Source organism: Passer domesticus, chromosome 1 (assembly GCF_036417665.1).
Source record: "Passer domesticus isolate bPasDom1 chromosome 1, bPasDom1.hap1, whole genome shotgun sequence".
Classification (NCBI taxonomy): Eukaryota; Metazoa; Chordata; class Aves; order Passeriformes; family Passeridae; genus Passer; species Passer domesticus.
Genome location: NC_087474.1, coordinates 20629451 through 20648393, shown reverse-complemented (window position 1 = coordinate 20648393; position 18943 = coordinate 20629451). Strand labels below are relative to the sequence as shown.

At 37.4% G+C, this 18943-nt stretch overlaps 1 protein-coding gene across 2 annotated transcripts in view; it reads left to right on the top strand.

The window, feature by feature from the left end:
- The first annotated feature begins 9061 nt into the window (after positions 1-9061).
- Positions 9062-18943, top strand: part of ABCB1 (ATP binding cassette subfamily B member 1) — a 48611-nt gene continuing 38729 nt past the window's right edge. For both annotated transcript variants that reach the window (XM_064409095.1, XM_064409099.1), the window contains exons 1-2: positions 9062-9272; positions 16873-16988. The gene's annotated coding sequence lies outside the window, so the exon portion shown is untranslated. The remainder of the gene's footprint in view (positions 9273-16872; positions 16989-18943) is intronic.

Here is an 18943-nt window from a genome sequence, read left to right as displayed (position 1 = left end):
ACTTTATTTGTTTGCAATGAGGGTGAATGGTGAAATAAGTTTTGACATAATTCTTCCTTCTACCGAGTTACATACATAATACTCATAAATACATCTGTTAAATTCCAACCTACCCATTCCTATAAATGAAACATAAAATTTTCTTTTTACTGATATGCGAGTCCTTGTTGGATTTTAGTTTCTTTGGATAATATCCCTTGTAGATATGAAGCTATTTCTGGCAGTTCCTGTCAAGCTAGCAGTATGTCCAGCACACTTGTGTTGCATGAAGAATTATGTTGACATAAGAAGTTTGAAAAGTAGATTCCCATATAGATGCCTATTTTTTTCAAATGTAGTAGCATATAAACTTTTTTTCATCAGAAGATATCTCATAAATTGATTCAAGTATTACTGCTTACCAAAACTTCCAAGGTCATAATATATTATATTGCTGCTTATTCAAGTATTCGAGTATTACTGCTTACCAAAACTTCCAAGGTCATAATATATTATATAACATATCCTATGTTCTCACCTCACTCAACATGTAACTGAGTAAATTTGACCTAATCTTTATCTTCATTGAACTTGATAGGTAATGGTAAGTAAACTGTCTGCCTTCTCTAAAGCAAAGCTTCTTCCTTGCTTGAGTGTTTTTTTCCCCAAGCATATTACCATTCAAATTCATTGCAAGGTAGTTCATAATTTTGTTTCTGCCTCTCTTCCACTCTGCTCCAGAAACATAATAAAAAAGTAGAGGCATAGGTAAATCTGAAGGAGGATATCCTTTCTACATTATTTCTACAAATAATACTTTTTTTTGTTAATTTTAAATGTCTCTACTAGTAAAAGATTGAAGCAAGCTGTTGTTCTTTACTTTTTCTTTCAAGCTCTCAAGGGGAAATGCTGCTTGTGTTAATTGTTGCTTCTCAGAAATTAAAAGCCTGCCTTCTGGTTTCTTTCTTCTTCTCAGATTTTTTTAAGGCCCATTGTTTCTGTAGCTTCTGTTAAGAGATTTATGCAGATTGAGTAAACTTTCAATTCAATTCAAGCTAAGTCTGAAGTAAGTTTAGTCTCTGCAGATGAGCAATTTCAGCTGCCAGGTTTGTTGTTCTTGAACTAATGCTAAACATACATACTGGATAGTTACTAATATTTAACCAAAAAAACCAAAAACAAAACAGGAGAACTTTTCTACATATATCAAAACCAGAAGTATCTTCTCACTTTACCTTTTCCCCAGAAACTTCAAGTTTTTGTTTTTATACTTGAAATAGATTTAAGATTAAATCAGACTTATCTGGTGGACCAAGTCTTAGGTTCTAATATTAATAAGTTTTTGTCCTCAAGTAAATGGACTTCCTTAAAAATTGTTGCTTTCTTTCAAATATGGTTTGTCTTCAGCTACTGTCTTATCAAAGTATAAAATATAAAAAAGTTCTAGAAGACTTCAAAAGAATAAAAAATAATAATTTGAATATCATCAGCTGCTTTGGAAAGATCAATAAATTTATCAGGAAATGTGTAAGTCTGTGGTAAGCCTTGAATTTTTAAAGCCTCTCTGTAAGAAAAATAAACTAAGGGAAAATCTTACTGCCTTCAATTAGCCAGTGGGTGGTTAGAGGAAGAGATTTTCTGAGGAGTGCAGAGCAAACAGACAAGGGGCAATTGCCAGAAGCTGCAACAAATGACAGATACTGGGAAAAATTCCTGATGCAAAGATGTTTAAGCAATGGGGATGTGCAAGAAGATGTTAGGGGGCACATCCAGGACAACGGATTCCACAACAGATAAAAGGAACCATACCAATGGTATTGTGTCCAGTGGTAAAAACTCAGGGAGAGAAAGAAGAAGCAGGGACATTTGAGTTACACCATTTGTCTTCCCAAGTAACTGTTCCCTGTTTTCCTGGAAACAGCTAAAGATTTTCCTGTTGATGGGAAGCAGTAAATGTATTCCTTATTTTGCTTTTACTTGCATATACTGCTTTGCTTCACTTATTAAACTGTCTTTAACTCATCGCACGAGTTTTTCTCCTTTTCCAGTACAATTCTGTCTCTCCCATCCCACTGAGCAGAAGTGAATAAGTGGCTGTGTGGGCCTTAGCTGCTGACCAGGATCAATCCACAAGTTGGCACTGTATTGTCATTTATAGTAGGAGAAAATTGTCTCAAACTATCACATAGGACTCCCTCAGTTAGGAGCAAAACACAAATTGATATGAGATGTGATATATTTTACTATTGCACTTTAGGGTAATTTTGAGTGTACTGATAGTACAGAACACATCTCATGGATTCTAGTCAGCTGCCTGGCTTTGCATATGAACCATAACTAAACCACAAGATGTTTCACCTCAACCTTCTCTATGTTGAGGGCAGCAGAGCACGGCCACAGGCTGCCCAGGGAGGTCAAGGAGTGTCCCTCTCCAGGGACATTCAAAACTCATCTGGACATGTTCCTGTGTCTCTTGCTCCAGGTGACCCTCTCCTAGCAGGAGTCTGGACAAGATGATCTCCAGAGGCCCTTTCCAACCTGAGCGATTCTGTGATTCTGTATATATAGGAGGCATACACGCTTGCTTTTTTTAGTGTCATGGTTTGAAATTGTTTGGGCTTATTTTTTGCTTTGCTGGGCTTTTTGTTTTGTTTTGTTTTGTTTTGTTGGCAGCATATCTGGGTATCTATGAATATCTGATTTACCAACATCTTTGTACTGAAACATGATGGATATAATTTGAAGTTGTAGTTGCACTTTTCCAAATTGCTTTATCCTACAAGAATTGTCAGAATGGGTTAATTTTTCAGATTATTTGTAGATCTTGCACCTTCGAATTATTCCTTATCTTTATGTCTTAGAAAATCTGTACCTTTAAAAGAAAGGTTTGAGGGCATGTTAGAACATGGAATTCCACCCACCTTCTTTTTTTGGCATACTGCTCATACTTAGTTCTGTAGAAGGAGTGAAAGGAATTGAGGAAAGCAGAGTACCATATGTCTTTTAGAGCATATTTGGGTGGCAGTCATGAACAGAAGGAGAACAAGAGCAAACCTGAATTTTACAAAATTATGTCATCATAGTAGGGATGGCCAAGGTAAAGTAATATGAAACACTGAAATATGAAGTATGTTTGTGATTTAGGATTGGAAGATGTAAATTTCAATCTGAGTTTTAAAACTTGTTGCAAGTTGGTTTAAGGTTGCTTGCCTGAAATGAGTAAGACAGCGATATTTGAAGACATCATGACTTAAACACTGTAGCTTTTGAAAGTTATACTTGGGAGATTACTTGTGAGATATATGAGATTGCTGCTTTATGCCATGGCACATAAAATTTGATCTGTGTTCATATCTCTTGATTATTCTTTTTACATATTCTAAAGTTACATTATTAAAAGTTATTACACTTTTCCTTTATGACTTAAAATATTTACATTGCCACTTGGTGGCCTCATTTGATCAGTAATAGAAGATAAAAAAATGTAAGATCCCTTTTCTTCACAGGTATGCAATTCAAACCTTGACATGATTTTCCTACACATCCAAGAGCAATATATCCCTTTTTGCAATGAATATATGGATGCTGTGGTGATTGCTGTTGTAGTTCTCAAGGGTCTGAATCACCAGTGTAGGGGTGGTCAGATTTAAGAGCTCTTCAGTAAGAGTAGAACTTAAGTGAATGATTTTTCTCCCCATTCTTCCTCTCCCATTCTTGAAGTTTTAATCTTTCACACCCCTTCTCAATCAAAACAAGCAGAGGATTGTGTCTGCTACCAATAATTTTGATTTTGCCAGGCTTCTTTCCTGCTTGTTCTGCATCCTTAGTTCTTATTTTTCAGATTTTATTACTTGAAAATGTTTTTCTGTATCGCTTTTGTGAAACTATACCGTAACTCTCTGTCCCTCTATGGTTCCATATTATTTGTATTATTATCTATGTCACAAAATGCTAGTTTGTTGTTACTGGGTTTGCTGGTTTAGTGTACTTCTGTCTGAGTTCAAGGCGAGCAAATATTTATTATGTCATGCTTAGGACACTTACTCATGAAAATCTTCTGCCTTGGCAAGATTCTTGCCAATTCCCCATGCCTTGTAAGCTCAGGCAGAGCGGGCTGGATGAGTGGATGGTGAGGTGGATTGAGAACTGGCTGAATGGCAGGTCTCAGAGGGTTTTGAGCAGTGGCACAGGGTCTAGCTGGACTGTCACTAGGGATGTTCCCCAAGGTTCAATACTGGAATCGTTTAACTTGCTCATCAGTTACTTGGATGAAGGGCCAGATGCCTGCTCAGCAAGTTCGCTGATGACTCAAAGCTGAGAGGAGCGGCCGATGGCCTGGAGTGCTGTGCAGCCCTTCAGAGGGACCTTGACAGGCCAGAGGGATTGGCAGAGCAGAACTTTTGAAATTCAGCAAAGACAAATGCAGGGTCCTGTACGTGAGGAAGAATAACCCCACACACCAGTACAGGCCAGGAGCTGACCTGCTGGGAGGTAGCTCTGAGGAGAAGGACCTGGGGGTCCTGGTGGACAACATGCTGTCCATGAGCCAGCAGTGCCCTTGCGGCCAATGGTATCCTGAGGTGCATTAGAAAGGGAATTGCCAGCAGGGCAAGGGAGGTGATCCTGCCCCTCTATGCAGCCCTGGTGAGGCCACATGTGGAGTGCAGTGTTGAGTTTTGGGATCATCAATACATGGGAGAAATGGAGCTCCTGGGGTGGTCTAGCAGAGGAGAATGAAGATGAGTGGGGGACAGGAGCATCTCTTTTACAAGGAAAGGCTGGGAGAGCTCAGCCTGTTCAGCCTTGAAAAGAGGCAGCTGAGAGGGGATCTCACCAATGTTTATGAGTATCTGAAGGGAGGATGTCAAGAGGATGGACGAGGCTCTTTTCAGTGGCTCCAAGCAATAAGACAAGAGGCAACGGGGAGAAACCAATGCATGGGAAATTGCACCTTAAATATGAGGAAGAGCTTCTTTACTGTGAGCAGTAAATGAGCATTGGAGCAGCTTTCCCAGAATGGTTGTGGATTCTCCTTCCCTGGTAGGGAAACGACCTATTCAGAAGCCATCTCGATGCAATACTGAGTAATAGACTGTAGGGGACCCTCTGTAAGCAGGGAGGTTGGACCAAATGACTTTCCAGCCTCAACCATTCTGTGATTCTGAACCCACAAGTCTCACACTCTGCTGGCTCAAGGCTAGGTACTGCCTCAGAGCAAGTAAGTGCACTGTCACCCTGCTTCAGTTTTGTGATTTTCTTGCAAAATCTATGTAGGTCTATTTGTAATTGTATAGCTCCAGATAGCCCCAGGTCTTCTGTCACACACTACAAGACATACTGCAAGCTGGAACAAAAAGACATCTGGTTAATACACAGGCAATGATTTATGGCTAAAATATTGGATTCTTTTAACAGTGCTTGACTGTCCTCTTAAATTGCCATAGTAGATTCGAGGTTTCTTTATTCTTTCCTGATCTTAGTGGTTGTTGATTCTCTGAAGCAATATGTCCTTTCACTGCTTGGTGCTTACTTGTGACAGGTTTTTTTTTAGCTATTTGCTCAGTTTTCCATGATTCCTTAATGTTTTTATTATAAAGATTCCAGTTATCCCCAGGGTGCCGATGTTCTGGATATTTTAATTCTGCTGGTGTAAGTGAACATTGCAAAGGTTTACCCAAAATTATATTGATGAGAAGCATGGCATACCTATTTCTCTACACAAAGCACAGTCTTCTGATAATTTCTACTGAAATACAAAGAAACAATTATGTTTATCTGTATCAGGTGTCATAGATCCTGGAATCATTAACTATTTGGGTCCAAACTCAAGTAACTACTGCTACTGTAGGAGTAATACTGTTTCCATTGTGGAGCCTTCTTCAGACACTGCATTTCTGTGGGACAGGAGCAGTGACTATAACTCTGTTTCTTACACGCCTTCCTGAATCTGTTAATAACCCATCAGTAATGCCCCTTTCCTTCCACACGGTGACTGATAACATCTCTTCAGGCAATAGCAATGCGGGCTGTTCATGTGCTGTTTTACAATCATCTCTATGCCTTCTTCAGTATAGGATCTTGGCCTTCATCTCTCCTAAAATCTCTATTCCATTTCAATAGTTGACACTATTTGGTCATCCTACACTCTGATTGCCCATAAGATGTGTGTTGGTGATTACTGTTTAAGGAGTCTACTGATAGTTTAATAATGTTAATAGCACTTTCTACTTGCAGTGCCTTTTTTTTTCTCTAAAACTATTACTTTTGCTACTTCTATCTATATTTTTATTCCTTTGTAACATTGTTACATGTCAGATAAATAATATTCAATTATTTACTTATATGTATTTTTATTTCCTGGGGTTTGAATGTTGCTTATAATATGCTCCAGTTTTGATAAGTCAAAATTTCTATATAATTGTGTTCAAAATTCCAGTCACCATTCCTACTCCCTCTAAAATGGTATCCATAAAAAATCTTGGTTTGTTGTACTCAGTCACACAAAATCCATTTCTGGGTCAGTGTTGCAATGACTGTTTAATAAAAGCAGTATATCTGTTCCGTCTTAGAAAAACCAGAGTAAATGCTTTATTCACAGCAACATGCACTCTAATTAATTCGTTGCAACTGTATAGTATTTGTATATATAAAATTTTGAATTTTCTCTCAACTGGAATCTTTAGTTAAAAAAGTTAACCACACCAAGAACAAAATGCTGTGAAGTAAATGTTTGCCTTTTTTTAAAATTTTTATTTCTATTTCACTTCTGGTTTTCACACTTTCTTTACTTCACTTCTGGTTTTCTTAGTCTAACTCTTTGGTGTTTTCTACTCATATTTCAGGTTGTCCAGGTTCCGTCACAATTGTTGTGTATTACTTCGATTTTTATCCAAGTAAATAGATATAAAATATCCAAGTTAAATTTGTATGCCACTTCAAGCACCCATAATACATTCCCTTAAAATCAGAGACATTCATTAAAATCACAATATAATTTTTGGCATCATGGAACATAAGTGCTTGTGTTTAGCCCTCACATTTTTTCCCATAGTTTTAAAGTAGTGAAGACATGTATCTAATGTTTCCATTGTCTTTGGTGCCAAAGAGTTTTCCTACACCAGTCACTACAGATAAGGTCTTTCATCAATAAAGAGCAGGTGCTTACTACTTCCCTTGTTATGCAAGCAAATAGTCACAATTTTGAACCTAACATAATTAATAATAAAAATAAGAACAGGCAAACTTCACTCAGACAAAACTTAATAATTAATTTATGTTGCTTCTTTTAAAAGCCTTTCTGCTGGCTATAATTCTGGTGAGACTTCCCTTATGTACTCTTAAATTTTAATAGCAACATTTATAACATAACGTTCTTGTTTTTGTTAGCTTATTTACCTTGCCATAATTAGAGTTTAAACTGAAACTATTTAGGTTATTTTCCATTTATGAGTTTATCTTGATCCTGCTTATGAGTTTATCTTATCCTACGTAAGATCCTGCTTTGTTTGTAATTGGAGCTAGTTCATCCCATTTACAGTTTAGACTGTAAACTTGCATGGAAAATATGCAACATTACTCACCACCCTCCTTGCCATTCTGCAAAGTAGTGGTTCATTTTTGCTTGTTTATTGGTGCATTGAGTATTCCTTCCCATCTGAGTTGCTATAGCAACATTAATCTCTGTCCATGTGTTTAGGTAGGGTCAGTAGCTATTCTTCAGTTAAAACATTGGGCAGACTTTTTTTCTCTCAGGCATAGCTCTAAATCACATGATATTGGGAGAAGCTGTGGCTCACAGGTCATTACAATGACAAGATGACACAATATCCCAAACCTTTCTGTAATTTTTCACTTTTTGGCTCAGTGCTATTTTTATAGATCCATTGGACTGTTCAGTTTACCTTGAACTGCAAGTTCACAGCAACACAGAGCCCTTCTTTTCTTCACAGGCTTCCACATAATTTCTTGATGATTTTCCCTGGAATATATGTTCCTTGTCTCAGATAAATTTATTGGTTTAAATTGCATCTGGAAAATACAATGATAAATGCCTGCAAGGTGGTGCACTTGCTATATAGTTTTCTTTACTGAACTACCTCAATGACCTTTGTCAGTGAGTCTAGAATTAGGAAACCGTGCTTACTCCCACTTTACACGGTATGTGGGACTAAGGTGGGACTGCACATATTCTGGTGTAGGCTGTTTGTATCCTAGCCCGTTGTCCTGGTTTGGCTAGGATAGAGTTAATTTTCTTCTGATGTTTCTCACTGATGTTTTGGCTGTTGCCAAGTAGTGCTTACTGTAAGTCAAGGACTTCTTAGTGTCTCATGGTCTGCCAGTGAAGAGCTGCACAAGAAGCTGGGAGCAGGGAGAGCAGAGTCAGGACGGCTGACCCAAGATGGTCAAAGGAATATTTCCTACCACAGAATGTCCTGTAAGGTGGGGGAGCTGCCTGGGAGGAGCTGATTGCAGCGCAGGGACAGGCTGAACATCAGTTAGGGAGTGGGGAGCAGTTATCTCGTGCATCACTTATTTCTCCTGGGTTTTACCTCCCTCTCTCTCTCTCTTTCATTATTATTTCTACTGCTACTGCTACTACTACTACTACTACTACTATTATTATTATTATTATTATTATTATTATTGGTGGTGGTGGTGTTTTATTTTACTTTGCTCGAGTTATTAAACTTTTTCTACAGTAACCCTCATTTCCATGTTGTAAAGTTGTTCCATCTTTTTATACCTTACTTTGTATGATTTTCTTCAGTTTGTTTGCAAGCTAGGTGTTTCTTCCAATGTCAAATCTACTGTGACTACCACAGCCTTGGCAAGGGTGTGTGCTTGACTATTATTCCAATATTGTTACCTCTGTATGTTTCTTTTTGGTAAACTTTTACATGACCTGTATTTCTTTTCCTCTCTGTGTTTATTAACCTATGTTCAGGATTTCCTTTCCATAATGGAGAGGCTACCAGATTTCCATTCTGTGTTTGTAGATAATTTTTATTCTACTCTGGTAGCCAAATAGTTAAAGCTTGATGTATCCGGTCTGAAACTAAGTATGAAGCTAGGTCATTTCCTTCGGGTTTCTCTTTTACCATCATTAGAAGAGGTTGTGGCTCTGTTGCTTGTGCAGAGTGAAGGCACAGAGTTCTTTTTATTTTTCCCAGCATATCTAATAGAGGATTTTCCATACCTTTGGTAAAAATTGGAGCCATTTGTGAACCACATTGAATAACCTGTGGCACGAAGTCAATAACGGAGCTTATATTCGGTGAGAGACACATAAAAAGGTAAAGTGCACTTCTGTTCTTTCCACTGGTTAAAATCCCTATAGAGCGAGTGATGAAGTCTTGCCCTATTCTACAGAAAGCTCTTATTTATAGAAGCCAGTGTGTATCCAGCTGGCCTAGGTTTTTATTTTTTCACTGATTCTGTACTTCAGTTTTTACTTTTCCATTGATTATGTACTTCAGTGAAGCGTGTGATATGTGCTTTATTGGAGCATGTGTGATATGGGCTGCTGCAAAGCAGCCTCTAGTGATGTCTATCCAAAGCTAATTGCCTATACTAATGCTAAACATGTTTTTTAATAAGGACTACAAGTTTTTTTTCCCACAAATCTTAGGAATCTCAAAGCAAAATAGTTTCATTTCTGTGTTCTTTAAACGGCACCATGTAGATCAATAGTGGCCAGCTGAACATGAAACAGCTTACAGTAATGTGCATCTAAAGACCAGCATTTGAACTTGTGCAGTTTTACTTCTTTTTATTCTTTTTTGTGAGATTTCTTCACTAATTTGATTAGTGGTTTACTCATTTCTGCAAATATGATTCTCACAAAAATGTAAGCAGCTGCAAAAGTGAAACAAATACAATTTTTTCATGCATGGACTCTCACAGTCAGTTCTAACCCTTTGCTGATGCCAGCATCACCATTCCTTCAACCTAAAACTGAGTATTTCACTTTAGATTGTACTGATTTTTGTCATTATTAGCTTTGAAACCTATGTTTTGAGTAATGCTGGCTACTTCTTGAGTATATTCCCAAAATTTCATTGTCTCACTTTTTATCTTTTTTTCTTTGCTTTTAACCCTGGACAAATAGGATGTTAACATAATAATTTTCTGTGCTAAGATCTTGCTTACCAGTAAACTTGTTGATGGTGGATTGGAGTCCTTCCTTTACCATTAAAACAAAATTTCTATTTTTTCACATTTTAAATTACAGACACACAAAACTTGAGGAAATTCTGTTACCCAAATATCCACTGTTTCTACTTCCTCCGGATTCTTGATAACAAAGCATCAATGACTTGCAGGAATCACTCCACCCTCACCTCCCACTGTTCAGACCCAATTTCACAAACATCCGTAGCAAAATCTGTAGCTAATCCATTTTGTTTTGACAAGGCTGTGCCAATAATTCCCTGGTGTTCCTAAAAGGGATCCTCCCATTCCTGAAGAAACAGGAGAAGGAGACTCTTGAACTTGGCAGCTATTTAACTTCAGGCAGAGATCTTAATGCAGGTACCTGAACATCCATTCATGCATAAAATGCAGTAAGTTTTATAATTTTCCCTCTTTCTTGGGCTATAGCTGGAACAAATACTTGTTGAGGAGAGTGGTTATTGACTTTACATTATCAATTAACAACATGGCACTAGTGGTAGCTAATGTTCTTCCCTTGACCATCCAGGACAGATATGGTTATTGGCCATTTCCATTGGTTATATTGTAATTTTACCACTAGACCAGGGGCAAATAGACAGCAGAGTCTCCCTAGTCTTTGTTACTGAGAGGAAGAGATTATGTCTGTGCGCTTTGCTGAGAGGGACCTATTATTTTCTGTAGTTTTCATTCCTTGTGATTTTTTATTTGCTTGAGAAAATGAGCCAGCAAGGAATTTATGTATTCTATTCAATTTTCTAAAATCTTTGCCTCTTTTTTTCAACTGTTACCATGTTTTCTTCATGCAGTTTCATTGGTGTCTGCTAAAGGATGTTTTCACCATACTGTCCAAGAATATTTTCAAGTTACCATTACCACCTCTTTTTACATAAAGAGTTTAACCTACACTGAAGACTGTTTTTCCTTTTCTGTCCCTTTTTATTGTTATCTTAAATGGAGAATGGGGATCATTTAAGGCTGTATTTCTGAAAATTACAGTCTGTAATGTCTACAGTGTGTAGACCTTTTAAGAGATTCACAGAACTGGGATTTCCTTGTGTTCTTTCATACCTTTGTTACCTTGTCCATTTTCCTTGTCCATGCCTGCTGAAGCTGAATTTGCAGCTCTTTCCATTGTAGCTCTGCTGGATTCCCAATTGATCTTGCTAGCTTAAGTCTTGTACCACTGCTACATGAAAGACAGTGGTTCTATTTGGTCAGATACATTCCCAGATGACAATACCAACAATTATCCCAGGATTCACAGTATTTTACAGTCTCATAGCATTCTAAGTGGAATAACCTGCTAGCCAAGTCTCCTGTCATTGTTCAGATAACTGTTCTGAGATATCTACCTACTAAACTTCTTACAGAAATTTAGAAATTGTTCCTGCAGTAGAGCTGATAATCATACTCCATTCTGAGGCTGTGCAATCTTTAGTAGTTAAGGAAAGCTAATCCTTTAGTCCCAAAAGCCCCATTTTAATATTTCTGAATTCAGTGGCCTCAAGTCTTAAGCCAATACTCTTGCTTGCTCTGCAGTAAAGTCAGCTACTATTGTTACAATAATCTCCCACATTTTAGGAGCAGCACAACCCAAGCAGGAGTAACCAGCAAGGTGTATTCTTTTTGTACCACTGTTTTGGTTAGAACATCATAACTAGATCATAAAAGCCTATTTTGTTGTCACTTTAACCTGAATTTTCAGTATAGTTGTGGTCTGAGTTTCGTTTCTATCCTTGTATGTATAGTTGATAGTTGTGCTCTGGGTGACTGGTAATGAAGTAGAATGGCTTTCTGAGTGTGAAAAAATCCATCTGTGCAGTAAAGCTTTCAGGGTGTGTCTTCAAGTTAGTAAATGGTTCACTGCAAAAACTGCAAGGTAAACCTAGCAATCAGAAACTGAGAATCTACTTTTAAACACCATTAGACTAGTATTATACACCCAGATCTGAAGAGAAACAAAAGCCAGGATTTTCTGATTATCAGCTAGATCAAAACTGATGCACAACAGAGGTAAGATTTTGGTAAGATTTGCCATTATTTCCACTCATATTTTGCTGATATAGAAGATAGACATATATATTTCTCCTTTTCTGTTGTTCACCCCTCTTTTTTTCATGAATTCATCTAAATATTATGAAGAAGAAGGGGATTTTTCAGAGTTGAACAACATAATTGTTCTTTTTTTCTATTTCCTATCATGGTTTAACATTTAATGTATATATGAGTCATCTGATATGGCATGACAATCAGGTCCTTATCTGCATCCATGTGATCTGTTGGGAGGAGATCAGTTCGCTTAGTTTACCATTATCAGAATAGCCACTACTATGAATATTGTGGTAGCACAAAGGATGATTTAATGACAGCCATAGTGGTGGCACATAAAAAAGGAGCAAGATAACTTTTACTGTTCTTGGGGTTAAAATGTTTATGGGGAACATCTTGCTATGAAATTTGATGTAAGCATTATTCTGCTTGCCCAGCTTCACCCTTTTGTGAAACAGAGGAAATTGTCAGTTCTAGTGCTAGATTTAATGGAGCAACAAATTAAATGCGATAACACAATCCAACCCCCAGTGCATGAAAAGACCATGCACTCCTGATGACTTAGACTTAGCTTCATTTTTAGGCCTTAGGGAAGCATGTACACGTGCTTTTCCTCAGAGACCTACCCCTCTTAAATAGTTCCATTTGCTTGATATATGAATATAGGTGGACATCTATTAGGAAAGTAGGTCGTAAGTCTGTTCTGTGGAACAATGCATCACACCAGTATTCAGAAAGAGATTTTGTCATTTATATATTTGGAACAAGATGAAGTACTGTATTTCAATAATTTTTGTTCTTGTAAACATACCATTTCATATACACATTAGGTTATGCCATTAGTGTGTGAGAAATTTTTCTGGTCCTGTCACGAACAGTAATAAGCATCTTTCTTTGCTAATGTGTTACCGAGGTGTTCCATAAATAACCTAGGCAGATACATTCTCCTCCCTCTTGTGCACCATACCATGGAATTATTTTCATTATAGGACTTGGCCTGGTTCTGCTCACACCTGCTTATGACTTCCAGCTCAGTGGATGTCTTCATGGACTGATTGTCAGCCATGCGTGATCACTGTAGAAATCATTTGTCTTCTTTAGGGTGTGGGATAATTTAGCAATATATCCATCTTCAGAGACCACAAAAAGTCCTGTAATTTGTCTTTTGCAAATGGCCCATGACATGGAGTCACTGCCAGGTTTTTTCTTCTATTGGTTAGATAAAAAGATCTTTTTGCATGCCAAGTCCCATAGATACTCACCAGAGGTAGTGTAAATAAGATCAGTTTTCTAAATTTGGTTCTGCTTCATAGTACTGACAATTCAGAGTACCCCAGAGGATACTCCCATTGAGGAATCTCAGTAGCATTTAATAAGCATACCTTGCCCACAGGGAATCTCTGAATCCTTGGGATATTTGCCTTAGGTTCCCTGATTTCTACTGGAACAGCATTCCTTGTGTGCCAGGTGCAGACAATGAATGCAAGGAGAGTAGATTTCCTCTTAGAGTAGGGGGTATCTTGGTTTGACTAGGTGCTTGAATGAGATGCTGAGAGTTGCTTTCTTGAACATTTTCCAGACTAACAAACTCATGTGTTCTCAGTGAGTGGTTTTATGGAAACAGGACTGCTCTGAACACTTTACTTAATCAGGGTGAGCTGTTAATCATTCGTGATTTATTGTTGACTATAAAAACAAATCAAGGAATTACATTTATTCTTGTGACACACACAGGGTCACGTGTCATTGCATGAAAGCAGAATGTAAACTGCACAGAGGTCATGACAGGGCTGAGTCAGAAAGGAGGATGTCTAGAGTGCAAAGAGAGAGGAAGTTGGAATATGAGCAGAGATCACTTTGTTCCTTCAATTATAATTTTGTGGTGCTGCAATACTTTCCAAAGCCTTGTGATTCAAGGGTCCCCATGAATATCAACATTTGGGGAGCCACATGCCAGTCCTTCTGGTTCTGACCTGCAGCCTTTATCTTCCATTCTGTCTGGGAAGTAGGAAAACGTTGTGATTTCACTGTCCCCATAGGGAAGGGAAGGAACATTGAGGAAGACCTCTGAGGCTTGCTAATTAGTTAAATATCTTATATGGGTGCTTTCTTCTGTTTCTTGGAAGGAAGGTCTGAATTTACTAATATTATTAATATGAGTTTGATCACGATCAGCAGTTCTTAAGTTTCATTTATTGCATTACTGTTTAATATGTTATGTCACTTTTATACAAAGTTTATACTTAGACATCAGTAAAAAATGAATAAGAAAAATACCCTGAAAATGCCTAGATTTGCTATGCAAAGTCTAATAAATTAAAGTTTCAGTGGGAAGTGTGTGGGAAAATGTTGTTTTTCCCTTAAGAAGGATAATATCTGCAGATAGAACTACAAACTTTGTTGCAATCAAAATACATTTCAATGATTTTATGATGAATTTATGGAAATTAAGATTAAAGATCCTGTATGGAATTAGGGAAATGGGGACTTAGAGAAGATGCAGATAGATCAATCAGACATGGGAGTATCTAATCTGAGTCACTAGAAAGACTAATTGCCTTTTCAGTTACTGTAGCCACAATGTAGCTTGTCACAAAAGAGAGAAATCTGATTCTGTAGTTGCTGAAGTCCTGCATGGTGAAGAGCTATTTCCTCCAGTCTCTTTAGAACTGTTTCTTGCAAAAGGTTCACATGCAGACATATCTTGATGTCATAACTGGAATCTTCCCCGTGAGTCTCCCTGAATTGTTGTCTGGCATCATTGGTGTTGACATGTAAGGTAGAGGTGTGGCATGTGGAAAATGTTTCTGGAAGCAGAAATTATATGAGGGACCATTACCTCTTTTGTCTATGGTTATGGCTGTTTGAAAGGTTTGGAGCCTGTGAATGTGTCTGCACGGTATCCAATTGCCTGTAGAAACACGTTTACCTTAGAGTGCACTATCATTTGTTTTACAGTAAACATCAAAAAGGAACAAGGCAATTTGATTGTGGTTAAAGATAGCATGCAGAATGTGGTCACAGTGCCATAACCAATGTCTTATGAGAGGATTATTTTCAGTCATTTCACCACAGCTACAAAATCCAATGTCTAAGATCAAATAAAATGAGTATACTTCCATGCTGCCACAGAAAATGGAAGTCAAATTACTTACAGAAATTAGAAATATGTGCCTATTGTTGAAATGACCCCTAGTTTGGGGCTACTTTCCTGAAAAACCCCAAATCTTTGAAATAGTTTGTGTCCAGAGGATAGTAATGTCAAAGATCAATATAATGAATTCTGCCCAGAGGGCTTATGGAAACTGGGGGGTGGGGGGAGCAGGGGAGGGAGGGCAGAGAGGTTTGTTTCTTTTGGTTTGGGGTTTTGTTTTTGTGTTTTTGTTGGGTTGTTTTGTCGAGAGACGACAGGCAACACTTGTGAAAGCAACATTAAAATTTTGAAAGTATTGTAAAGTGAAGTGGAAGAAGTTCTTCCTCTTTGTTGTGGGCAGGGAAGGGGTAACAGGTCTAACTTGTCCCAAGGACAATTCATTTTGGATATTCAAAAAACCTCCAAGTAGTTCAGTGTAGGAGTGGCATGGAGTAGGATGGTCGGGACAGATGGAGATGAGAGATCTCTGAAGCCAGGTCTTGGAATGTGCGGTTTATTGCGGAGGGCATGGGTGCAGGGGCCCTGCTTGGAGCTGCCAGCCACAATTTGGAGCAGGCCTGAAAGAGAGAGGTAAAGAGAGTAGTAGAGGGAGAGAATGAGAGAGCGAGGAAGAGTAAAGAGAATGAATGCAAGAGCGTGGTAAAGAGAGAATGAACGAATGGTTCCCGCTACGATTAAATAAATCTTCTTTTGTGTTGAATATTCTAATTCTTACTAACCAATCTAATACAAGATACAAATCCTATAGCATTTGCATACAGCCTATAAGAATAATTACATTACCATACTGTGTTACATTTTAAACCCTAAAAACTACTCTTTGGACCCCTTCTGCCAAGCTAGTAGGGTCTGCTCCGACCCTTGGACCTGTCTGCAAGGAGAGGGTATTGTTTCATCAAAAAGGGATTACCTTCAGCCAGCCATATCATTGTTTTCCAGTTGTTCAGTAACTAAGGTATCTCAAAGCTTGCTTTCCTTTCAATCTTGCTTATAGTTTCCATATTCTCAAAATCTTTTGCCAGGCAATAGTATTTATAAGGCTTTTCTGTTTCATCTTCCCCAACAGTTCAGATAGTCTGAAGTTCTCCCTCTTTGCTTTTGGAAACTAACAGTGGAGGTACAGAATTCAACCACCTTATAACTTAAGGTGGTTATTAAATTCTGATTACAAATTAAGAATTTAATATGTAATATTTGACGTGATCTGAAGGCAGGTGGATGGACAGGATGGCATTTTGACTTTATATGTCTTCCACATCAAATGAACTGGAGCTATGGAAATAAAAACTTGAAATTCAGTATTACTGGGAAGAAGCTGAATGAGAGGTTTTTCAGTCTCATAAATTCCTGTGTGATCTAGACATTTCACAGATAGTGTGGAATAGAATGCAAGAATTTTGAATAGTATTGTACAAGGGAATGAGTCAATAGCTTTGATTTCTGTATAAAATATAATATCAATGCTCTTATATATTTCATTTGTAGTGAGTTTGTAAACTGCTTTCCTTGTTTTTCAGGTGTTCAGCTGTCTGTGATCCAAGACAGAAGTGTAACCATCTTTCAGACTTTTGAGAAAATTGCCTAATTTGGTGCAAGAGCTGCAAAGAAGTTGATGAAACCAGGGTTCTGCCAGGTAAGAAGGGTTGTAGACAGAGGTAAATCTCTTGAAATGGAGTTAAGCAGCAGTTTAGGGATTCAAGAGAAAAAAACAATATCATAATGAAAAGAAATAAAATCCTAAGGGAAAAGCAGGGCTTTGGCAGTCAGTAATTCAGTCCCAATGAGGGTCCATTCCAGGGGCAGAAGAAACCAGCTCTACCCTACCTCATTGAGGACTTGGCCCACAAAGATTTTCCCTGTTTCTTGCTTCAGAGCATTGGATATACCAACACTCAGTTTAATATTTCATTAATTCAAGTTATCAAAAAATGGTAATGTGTGGGAACTAATCAGTAACTGCTGAATACTTTTAACTGTGCGTATTCAGTTTACAAAGGGCTCTTTGTGTGTGGCAAACAGTGGCTGTCCAATCAAAGCCACTCAGTGAGGGAAGGATTACTTGTACTGTTACAATGTCACCAGACATATCCTTGCCTAGAAAAGTTATATGGACAAAAATTGGGTGTGCCATAGTATTATATATTTTATTCAGATTTAAGTGGGAAAAATGTTTTCCACCTGCACAAAAAGTAATTTTGTTTATCTTTTCCCATCAGTTTTCATTTGTAAAATAAAGTCCTGAATGTTTGAAGCCCTAATGTTCTGGATTATATTTCTTTAAAGTAATTTTTCTAACTCTCATAATAATATAACTTTAAATGCAGCTATCCAGCAAGTAATGATTATGTTTTCAGACACAAGACTGAGTTTGTAAAGCTGAAAACAAGCACATTAGTAGTAGGAATCCAGTGACATTGGTTTGTGGCAGTCCTCCTTATGAGAATAAAAAATTAACTCCAAATCAAATCACAGACAATAAGAGTGGAGTTTCGTCATTTTAAAACATGCTTTTCAGAATAGACTTTCCTTTTAAACACAAATAGAAGCTTGATGTTTACATTAACTTGATTTGTTCTCATGCTTCGTCCAGGAAAAATAAAAGGTCCAGCAACTACAATAGGAATTATCCTGTAGCTGAGCATACAGCATAGTTAAAGGAAAGCAAAATTGTTAGTTTCTGACAGTATAATAATTCATTTCATTTAGAACCATTCTCATTGATAGAATGGTTTTCAAGCTGAAAAAATCCCTTTACAGATTATGATTCTTTTCCAGCTCTGATTAACAGGCTGCTGAAATACAGCAGGAGTTCTAGTACCATAAATCAGAGGTTCTTCACTGGTGTTCTGATTTATGCTAGGGTTGAGTGTCATTGCGGATCATTACAGAATTCCTGCAATCCTTTCTAGCATTTTCCCTGCCTGACTCTTATTAGAAAATCCAACTTTCCATCTTTAAAGTAAATAGAAAAAAAATAGTTTGTGTGATTTTCTCTGGTCACAGTATACGCAGATGTTGAAGTACTTGCTTCAGTTTCTCATCTTTGCTAGATTTGTTAATAAGTATATAAAAAAGTTAGCTTTTCTTGATATTGTTTAGCAAATTTTGAAGGTATCGTGCCATCATTTCACAACAGTTTGTCTCTGATACAAAAGTTAGATTAATGTCTCTGTGTCAGTAGTTCCAATAGCATCTGTCAATTTGTGATGTGCTGGCCTGCATCAGATAAAAAAAATGCATAGATCCAATGTGTGATTTGTGGGATAAGATTTTCCCAACATAAATTATTTTTTAGAAGCATAAGTAGTTGAAACTTCACCACAAAACCTGAGAACCCTATTTTTCAAATGCCTTTTTCTGCAGTATTAGAAACTCATAGCTCATGGTCAGTTTGTTAATAACATAATGAGACATTTTGACACAAGAAGGGGGTTGGATAAGTAAATTTAGATAGTTAAATACATGGAAACAGTCTGAAATAATTAATAGTGAGTACGGTACCTGATGATCTGTGTATACCTAATTTAACTGCAGCCCAAAAATTATGTTATGATCATGCAAACTACAATTTAAGAGTTATACTGAAAA